Below are 8,514 nucleotides of genomic sequence, written 5' to 3'. Positions count from 1 at the left end.
ACACATAAAATGGCAAAAAGGTCAAACAGATCAAACAAACATAAATAAATACACTGATATAAACTCTACGCTGCTCTGCCTCCCAAACACTATGACCTCTGGTCCGCATGCTTCAAAGTTATTTATTTTATTTATTTAGCTTTTTTATATACCGGCATTCATGAACAAGTCACATCATGCCGGTTTACATAGAACAAGAACAGTAGAATTAAACATGTGCAAGGGGGAAGCAGTTACAAAAAACATGCAAAAAACAAGTTATCCAGTAATAATTGATAACAAGTAGTACAGTGTTTCCTAGTGACTAACCTGCAGGTGTGCGGCAAGAAGAGCCGGATACGAAAAGAGGAAGCGCCTTAACATTTTTCTCCCTTCCTGGCCTGCAGGATGTCCTCCTGCCAGCAGAGGGCGTTGGAGAAAGGAGCGCCTATGTGCTGCTGCTGCTTCCCTCTCTGCTCGCTGTCTCTCGCAAGTCACGCGGGGCTGGTGCTGTTACTATTGGAGAGGCAAAGTGGCAGAGGAAGAAGCGGCAGGTCAGACATGTGCTAGCTCGGGGGGGGGGGGGGGGGGGGGTGGTAAGGAACAACTAAATGTGCCAAAGGTTGTAGGGGAGAGGGAAGGGAAAGTGATGATGCCAGAGAGGTGAGGGAAGGGAAAGTATTGATGGCAATGAGTTGGAAAGAGGGAGGAGGATGATGGCAAGGGCTACAGGGGCTGGGTGACTGGGCAAGGAAGGTGATGATATACCAGAGGGGTAGGAGAGGGAAGGGAAGAAGTTAGTATAGCTGTGTTTAAAAAAGGATTGGATAAGTTCTTGGAGGAGAAGTCCATTACCTGCTATTAAGTTCACTTAGAGAATAGCCACTGCCATTAGCAATGGTTACATGGAATAGACTTAGTTTTTGGGTACTTGCCAGGTTCTTATGGCCTGGATTGGCCACTGTTGGAAACAGGATGCTGGGCTTGATGGACACTTGGTCTAACCCAGTATGGCATTTTCTTATGTTCTTATGTTTTCTTAATGCCAGGGGAGAGGGAAGATTTAAGATGATGATGGTGCCAGAGGGCTGAAGGGAAGAGAAAGTAGGGATGATTTCAGGGGGTGGAGGGAAGAGGTGAGGATGCCAGGGGTGGCGAGAGAGAGAGGGAAGAAAGTGGTGATGCCATGGGAGAGAGAAGAGAAAGTGGTGATGATGTCAGGTGGGTGGAGGGAGAAGAATTGGGGAGAGGGAAGGTGGTAATGATGCCAGGGGAGATGGAATAGACGGTAAGGATTTTGCCAGGGGGTGAAGGGAGAAAGAAGAAAGTGGTGATAATGCCAGTGGGTAGAGGGAGAGGGAAGGAAACAAGGAAATGTCAGGAGAAAGGGAAGAGAAGGTGGTGATGATGATGATGCCATATGGGTGGAGGAAGAGGGAAGGTAGTGATGATACCAGAAGCGTGGAGGGAGAGGGACAGTGATGATGCCAGGATGTGGGGGAGCGAGAAGAAAAAATGATGTCAGAGGGTGTGGAGGGAGGGGAAAAGGAAGATGATGATGCCAGGGGTGGTCAGGAAGAAGGAAGGGAGGACAAGATGATGATGATACTAGGGGGCTGAAGGAAGAGAAGAGGTGATGGTGCCGGAGGTGGGGAAAAGGAAAGGGAGAGCAATGATAGCAAGGGGTAGAGAGAGAGGGAAGGTGAGGATGCCTGAGGTGGGGTGACAGGGAAGAGACGAGGATGATTGTGAAGGTGGTGGAGTGCCATGATAAAACGAACCCTGTGCCTGGTGTGCCACAACATAAAAATGTTTGAGAAATCACTGATCTAATACATCTCCAGATCAAGGGCTGGAAATGCTTGATTGAATAAAACTGCTTTTAGTTGTTTCTGGAAGGATTTAGTAAATATTTCAATCTAAGTTCATCAGGAACAGCATTCCAGGCCTTGAGACCTGCCGGAGAGAAGATCTTTTCACATGATTCAACCAAACAGATTTGCTGCACCGAGGGGCTATCTAGAAGGTTCTGACCTACTAATTTTAATCTGCGAGGAGGCTTATAGATTGCCCTGCTCATAGACATAGGTATCTCGCCACTCAGAGATTTATGGACTAGCGTTAGAATTTTAAACATCACACATGATTGAATAGGCAACCAGTCTGAAGTGTATGGAACAGGTGTAATATGTTCTCTCAACCTAGCCCCCGTCAGTACTTGAGCTGCAGTAGTGCCTTCAGTGTAATAGTGGGTGTAAATAATCAGGACCTTCAGTCTTATTTCATGGGGCTTTTGGTGCAGATCCTGGCCCATTTTTGATTGCCGTTTTTCTGAACCACTTCTAAGCTATCTCTGTCCTTTTAGAGACACATCCTCCGGAACTGATCGCATTTCGGCAGGTGAGGCTTTATATCAAGGACCTCTGCAGGATCACCTCCTTTTTCCTGCTGGTTATGCCTCTCTGTGCAGCCCAGCATCCCTCGGGGTCTAGGCACCACTGTGGAAAAACACTGCTTCCCCACCTTCAGATCATCAGACACAGTCACCCCACGGTCTTTCTCCGGGTCCGTGCACATCAGTCTCTAGCCCCCCTCCCCCTCCCCACATATGGCTCCTTGGGATTTGTGTGCCCCCCAACTGCATGACTCTGCACTTCTTCGCAGTGCCAAATATAGTAGACCATGCCTCAAGCCTACAACAAATAGTTTACATCACAGGAAAACTGAGAGATGGGATTCATGGCGTTCTAAGGCTGTGAGGCATACATTTCTGTGATGGAGAAATTATACCACGAAACATGAAGAGTGGCTCAGGAACCGGGCACAGAAATACAAATAGAAGTTTCCTGACCTCTTTCCTGAGGATTTGCAAAGATGAAAAGTTTCCTAGCTATCAGGATTTCAATCTGTAACTTGCTTTGCTGTGTCCATAGAACACTGTGCGAGAAAGAATTTGTATGGGGAGTTTGAAATGCAAACTGGTGGATTTTAACCGAAAAAGAAACTCCCCAAGCAGATTCTCCAGACCCTCATTTAGCCCAGATAAAACTCGCCATCACAAGAGGTCCCCAACAATGTTTTAAAGATCCAATACTTTATTCCATGAAAACAATTCTATAATGTTTTTTTATGTCTCACTATATACAAAATTATCTAAAGCAATTCATAAGCTCAGTGGGCCATAAAACGTCCAATCAAAGTTTAGCCCACCCATTGGTCTCCCTCAGGGACTATTTTTTTTTTGTTGTTGTTGCAAATTTGTTAACATTTTATCTCCTCGAATAGTGTTGCCAGACAGTTGTCACGATGACTTTATCCTAAAAGAGGAAAGAGAGACAAAAGAATCCTTTTTTTTTTGTTTGTTTGTTTTTAAATCCCCATTTTCAGGGACTTTCCCTTAACGAACCCGTAGCGCTGGCTGTCCTTAGGTCAGCGCACGCGTGCGGATTTTTTCCAGGCACCTGCTGTGCCGGACCCATTTCAGCCTCTGCCCGCCGTCAGTTTGGGGACAGTTGGGGCGAAACCTAAACCTAAAACTTTCATTGGCCGGGGCCTTGCTTTGGCGAGGTAAAACGCCCCCCCCCCCTCGTGCTACAGATAATTGCTCCTTGCGCTCGGTTCTGCCAGGCTCGCGAGTAGTAAGCGTGGCTGTCCTCGCGGGAACCCCAGCCGGGCTTGGCTTCTCGGCTCCTGACAGGGCGGCGGGGGTTCCCGCTCCCCGGGTGAGGAAAGGGAGGACCAATGAAAAGCCAGAGGCGCCTGTGCTGCAGTCACCGCTTCTCTCCGGCTGCAGGGAGGGGGAGGCTTCTTCTGGGAAGTTATAGCTGGCGCTGGGCAGCAGGTTCTACAGAGGCAGCTGCTGAGGGGAAGGGAGAACCGATTTGGGGTTTTTTTTTCCCCCTCCCCTTTTCTTTTACTGATGATCTTCCCTGACCCCCCATTACCAATTCATCTCCTTTAAGAAACACCTCTGCCGTGCAAAGTGATAAAGGAGGGGGAGGTGCTGCTGTATTAATCTTTCGCTGCTTCGCTCGCAGAAGCCAAGGCGAGATGGGTCCGCTGGAAAGGCAACCTGCTCTTTTCCGATGAGAAATCAGACCGAGGTAAGTGGTTTTATTGCAGCTTCCTTGCGCTGTGTCCCTCCCCCCCCCCCCCGCACATCTTTTCCTGAGGCACAGACAGCTTAGTCATGCTCGTTATTCGTCTTAATCTTCTCTTTAACAGCAGAAAGATTGAGCAGGACTAGTGCGGGCTCCCCTTCGCATTCGTCTTGTAAAACAAGGTGGTGCTCGCTCGCAACGTAGCCACCCGCGTCCCTTCCAAAAAGCAGGAGATGATGGTGCCCCAAGACCCATTATTTTCTCAGCACAGAACTGCTTTTTAATAAGCAGCACAATGCTTGAAGGGTTTTTATTTTTGCAGTGGTTGAGTTAATTTGAAACCATTGCACTCAGTTTTATGCTGGTGATTCTAGTATCTTTGGAAATTTACAGAATTGTTCAATGGAATCCCAAAGGGCTCTGAGGGAAGGAAAAGAATTGGTCGTCTGATTTCAGGTTTTAGCGGATTTAAGCTGTTGTAGGTAGTTGATTGCCAGCACCTGTAAACTTTCCCTATTGCATCTTGTGTTTGAACGTCAGTACAGTATTTTTTGGTGGATGTGTAGTTGGACAAAACAATAGTTGCATCCATGTACAAAGTTACTGCACGTATTCAAGCAGGATCTGAACAGATACACATAGTTTAATTGGATTTATATTCCAACTTTACAGAATAAACTGAACAAATGGATTGCAATATAAAAACAGAAATAGAACAATATGTGTAAAAGATAAGCAGCATTATATATGTATAGCTGGATGTAGATATTTATTTTAGACATTGCATATACCTTCGTTCCATATCAAGACCACAGTGTTTTGCCTGTTCACATTCAAGTTGTTTCTTATTGTTTGTTACATTTATGTTCCCTTTTCTACAATACAGTGCCCAACGTAGGGAAATGTGTACTGCATGGAACTTTCTATGGTCATTTTTAAATTGGAAGCATTGCTGTACTTTTCATAAACAGAAGCAGAACATTTTTGCATGTACTTTACATAGCAAGCAAGTGGTATTAAGTACAGGAAAGTGTTTGCCATGAAAGGTATACTTTCTAATTTGTTAATCTCCAGTGTTAAATGCTGTATCTGCTTTGTCCTTGGAAACCATGGCAAATGCCAAAGGGTCTCCACCTTCGCTGAGGGTACCAGGCAATCTCGGGCAATAAAGAGACCCAAATAAGCCTTGGTGTTCCTGGGCTTTCGCAGGGTGGCAGGCTAGGCAAACGCCGGGTTTCAGGAGCTGGGAAGGCTGCTGAATTGTTAATGTGAGCAGAATTTAAGCATGGCGGACCTCACCTGCACATGGTAATTATGCACACTCTGCTTGAATATGCAGTGAACATATTGTTTTGACATTGGCTTTTGTTATGAATTACGGCTTCTTGACGGTGAATGCATTGCAGAGTGTAGGAGTGTTACTGCACAAGATAAATGAGTAAATCTAAATGCCCGTGCTGTCAATAATCCTGATCTTGCTTGCAGTGCCTGCAGTAGCTTAGCATAAGTTATCCTGCCATAACATTTATCACAAGTATAATGTATTATTAACAATTGACAGAAAGGTATCACAGTAAAATTGCAGGTTGACTTATAAATCAATAACCATAGAATTGTGTGTGAGGTAGAAATAATACATTAATGACATGGCTCTTTAAGTTTGTGGGGTAGCTTGCATGCTGTTATCTGAAACATCTGGAACACATTTTTATAATTTGGGGGTTGCACTTTTTGTGTTACAAAAGTTTGAAAAAGCTGAACATTTAGCCCTTTTGGTCAGCCCTGTGGGTTTGAGTCCGTGCTTAGGCTGCTTCTCCTTATTCTAGCTGGATTTAAGAGCGCCTCAGAAGGTGATTATTACAGCTCTTGCAGGAGACATAAAGAAGACGACTGGTGGCAGATGCAAGGCTTAAGTCCTGATCTTGTGGTGAATTCTCCTCTACTACTACGATTTACCATTTCTAAAGTGCTTCTAGACATATGCAGCACTGTGCAGATACACAAAATAGTCAGTCCCTGCTCAGTGGAGCTTACAATAAAGTCAAGACAAACATACATATCAAGTAAGAAGATGTGGGAATTGTATTTATTGTAGAGAAGTACGTAGGATTTAAATGAAGCTTGAAAAAGGTGAGGTGTTTTTTTTTTTTTAAAATCTGGGTTTGAATTCAGCCAGAGAGGGAGCTCCATAACCGGACAAGGCACGTCTGTTCCAGGCATACAGCACAGCAAGGGGTAAAGCACGGAGCCGGGCGCTGGTGGTGGCGAAGGGCTCAGATAAGTGTGACTTGCCAGGATGGATGCAGATTGCGAGGAAGGGTGCAGGGAGAGAGACTGGAAGATTGGTAATGACGAGCTACGGCGTGACAGTAAGAGAAGCCTTCGCTCCGGGCAAGAAGCTGCTTTCAAAGTTAGCTTGTGAGGGAGCTGCATTCTGTTTTAGGTCCTATGAGGTCACGCCCTCCACCCTAGGGAAGGTAAAGTACAATTCAGTGTAGAAATCCAATGAAAACTTGCGGCTATGACCCCCTCGGGCCTTCCTTCTGCTTTTAGGCCCTCTGAGAGCATCATTCATCTCTAACTCCATGTAATCTCACTTTAGCTTTCTTGCCAGCATACAGTTTATTTGTACTCATGTGACATTTACTGTTTTGCTTTTATGTTTTTTGTTTTTGATGCTCAATGAGATTTGCTAGCCAATATGTTTAAATTTACAGTGTTCATTTTGAACTAGTTTACCCTGTTCCAAGTTCCGTAACCTTGTTCTATGTAATGCCTCTAGGCGAAATTTATGTTCTGTTTCATTGTAAACCGATGTGATCTGTATTTCATACAGGAACACCGGTATAAAAAAATCTAAAAATAAATAAATAGAAAATCTCACCTAATGACTATTGTTAGTAAGCCAAGTAGGTGCAAGGTACAGTGGACACTTTTGTACCTGTGTACCTTGTAGCAAACTGTCAAAGAGGAACTTGGTAGTTTTCTTTTTGAAAATTGGCTATAAAAATACGGAACTCCTGTGCTTTGCAGCTCCTGCGTCTGCGGGGCCAGCGAGGTGCAGGACAGTACTTGCGTAACATTCAGAGAACCCGACCCGAGCACACCTCCCACAATGCCCAGTTCCCCCCCCCCCCCCCCCCAGTGGCTAACTAGAGCCGGCTGGTTTCATGCTGCAGTTAACGTTTCATTCTGAAACACAGGCATCTAGGCACCTTCGCCACAGTTAAGTGCCTGCACCCCTTTACAAAGTGACCTACAAATTACTTCTGGAATGTATTATTTGTTAAACTGAGAAGCTCTTCCATTGAGAGTGTATTCTTCAGACGGCTCGACAAGGATGGGGTTTGAGGTTCCTTCTGATGCATGGCAATCACAGTCCGGATTATCAGAACGAGAGAGTGCACCATGCAGTTTTGTACTGTTGGATCTTAAGGAGTCTTTGGAAGCAAATAGTGCAAAACCCTGGGTTTGGGGGCGAGAAACAAGTGCAATGCTCCTGGTGCACCAGAGCATGTTGGACTAGTAACAAAAGGGGGCAGTACTGAGCGGCGGGGTAGTCCGGCTGAGTTAGCGGGCTAAACTTATCCGCCTCACCGTATCGCATAATTAGCAGCTCTGAGGTAGTCCCAAAGTTAGCAGGATGGCGGAGCTGGACGACACCGGATATCGGTGTTATCCATCACGGACGTTCTGCTCCGGCATGACCAGACCACCCCCAGTTTATCCGGCTGAGGTGTTAGCCAGCCCGATAACTCGGGGGGCGGGAAAACAGCAGGAATTTCGAAACCTCAGTGTTTACATAGCTAAGTCAACTTAGCTGGAAAAACCTCTTTGAATATGGACATCATATAAGAGCAGATAAAGACAATTTGGCCCATCCAGTCTGCCCGGTTGAGATTTTTTTCCCCACGATAGATAAGTATATATATTCCCATATGCAGCTCCACAGCATCTCCCTCTCCCCCTGCACACTCATCATGGTCTTCGTGTCTTATAACCTCTGACATTTCATCCCTTTCTATTTCACTGCCCTCCACATCTATCACAAGAATGCCCGAACCTGTAAGCATGCTGGCCGGTCATTTCAGGCCTTGCCATTCTTCAGCTCTGATCCTTGCAAGACCGGTACTTAATCCAACACCCAAGCCCCCCTGTGGTCTTCTTACCAAGGTTTGTAATAATTCCCACAACCATCAGAATCAGTGAGGCTATTGTCCACAACCTCCTGGCTTCCCCTCATTCATTGAAATTAAGGACTTTAACCATGCTTGGTCTATGCAGGCTCTTGGAAGCCCGACGCCACCGGGCCCGCTGCTGTTGGATTGTAACCGCTGCTCCGTGCAGGCTTCACCAGTTACCTTCCTGGAAGCCTGATGCAGCAGGTTGGGCTGTGAAAGTGCTCTCACCGTGTGTGGCTAGAGCAGCCTTTCTG

General features: G+C 45.9%; 1 protein-coding gene across 2 annotated transcripts in view; it reads left to right on the top strand.

The window, feature by feature from the left end:
* The first annotated feature begins 3,607 nt into the window (after window positions 1-3,607).
* Window positions 3,608-8,514, top strand: part of INPP4B (inositol polyphosphate-4-phosphatase type II B) — a 1,386,300-nt gene continuing 1,381,393 nt past the window's right edge. For both annotated transcript variants that reach the window (XM_029598221.1, XM_029598061.1), the window contains exon 1: window positions 3,608-4,082. The gene's annotated coding sequence lies outside the window, so the exon portion shown is untranslated. The remainder of the gene's footprint in view (window positions 4,083-8,514) is intronic.

The sequence above is a fragment of the Rhinatrema bivittatum genome, chromosome 1, assembly GCF_901001135.1.
Source record: "Rhinatrema bivittatum chromosome 1, aRhiBiv1.1, whole genome shotgun sequence".
Lineage (NCBI taxonomy): Eukaryota > Metazoa > Chordata > Amphibia > Gymnophiona > Rhinatrematidae > Rhinatrema > Rhinatrema bivittatum.
The sequence above is the reverse complement of the archived record's forward strand: the minus strand, read 5'-3'. Positions and strand labels throughout refer to the sequence as shown.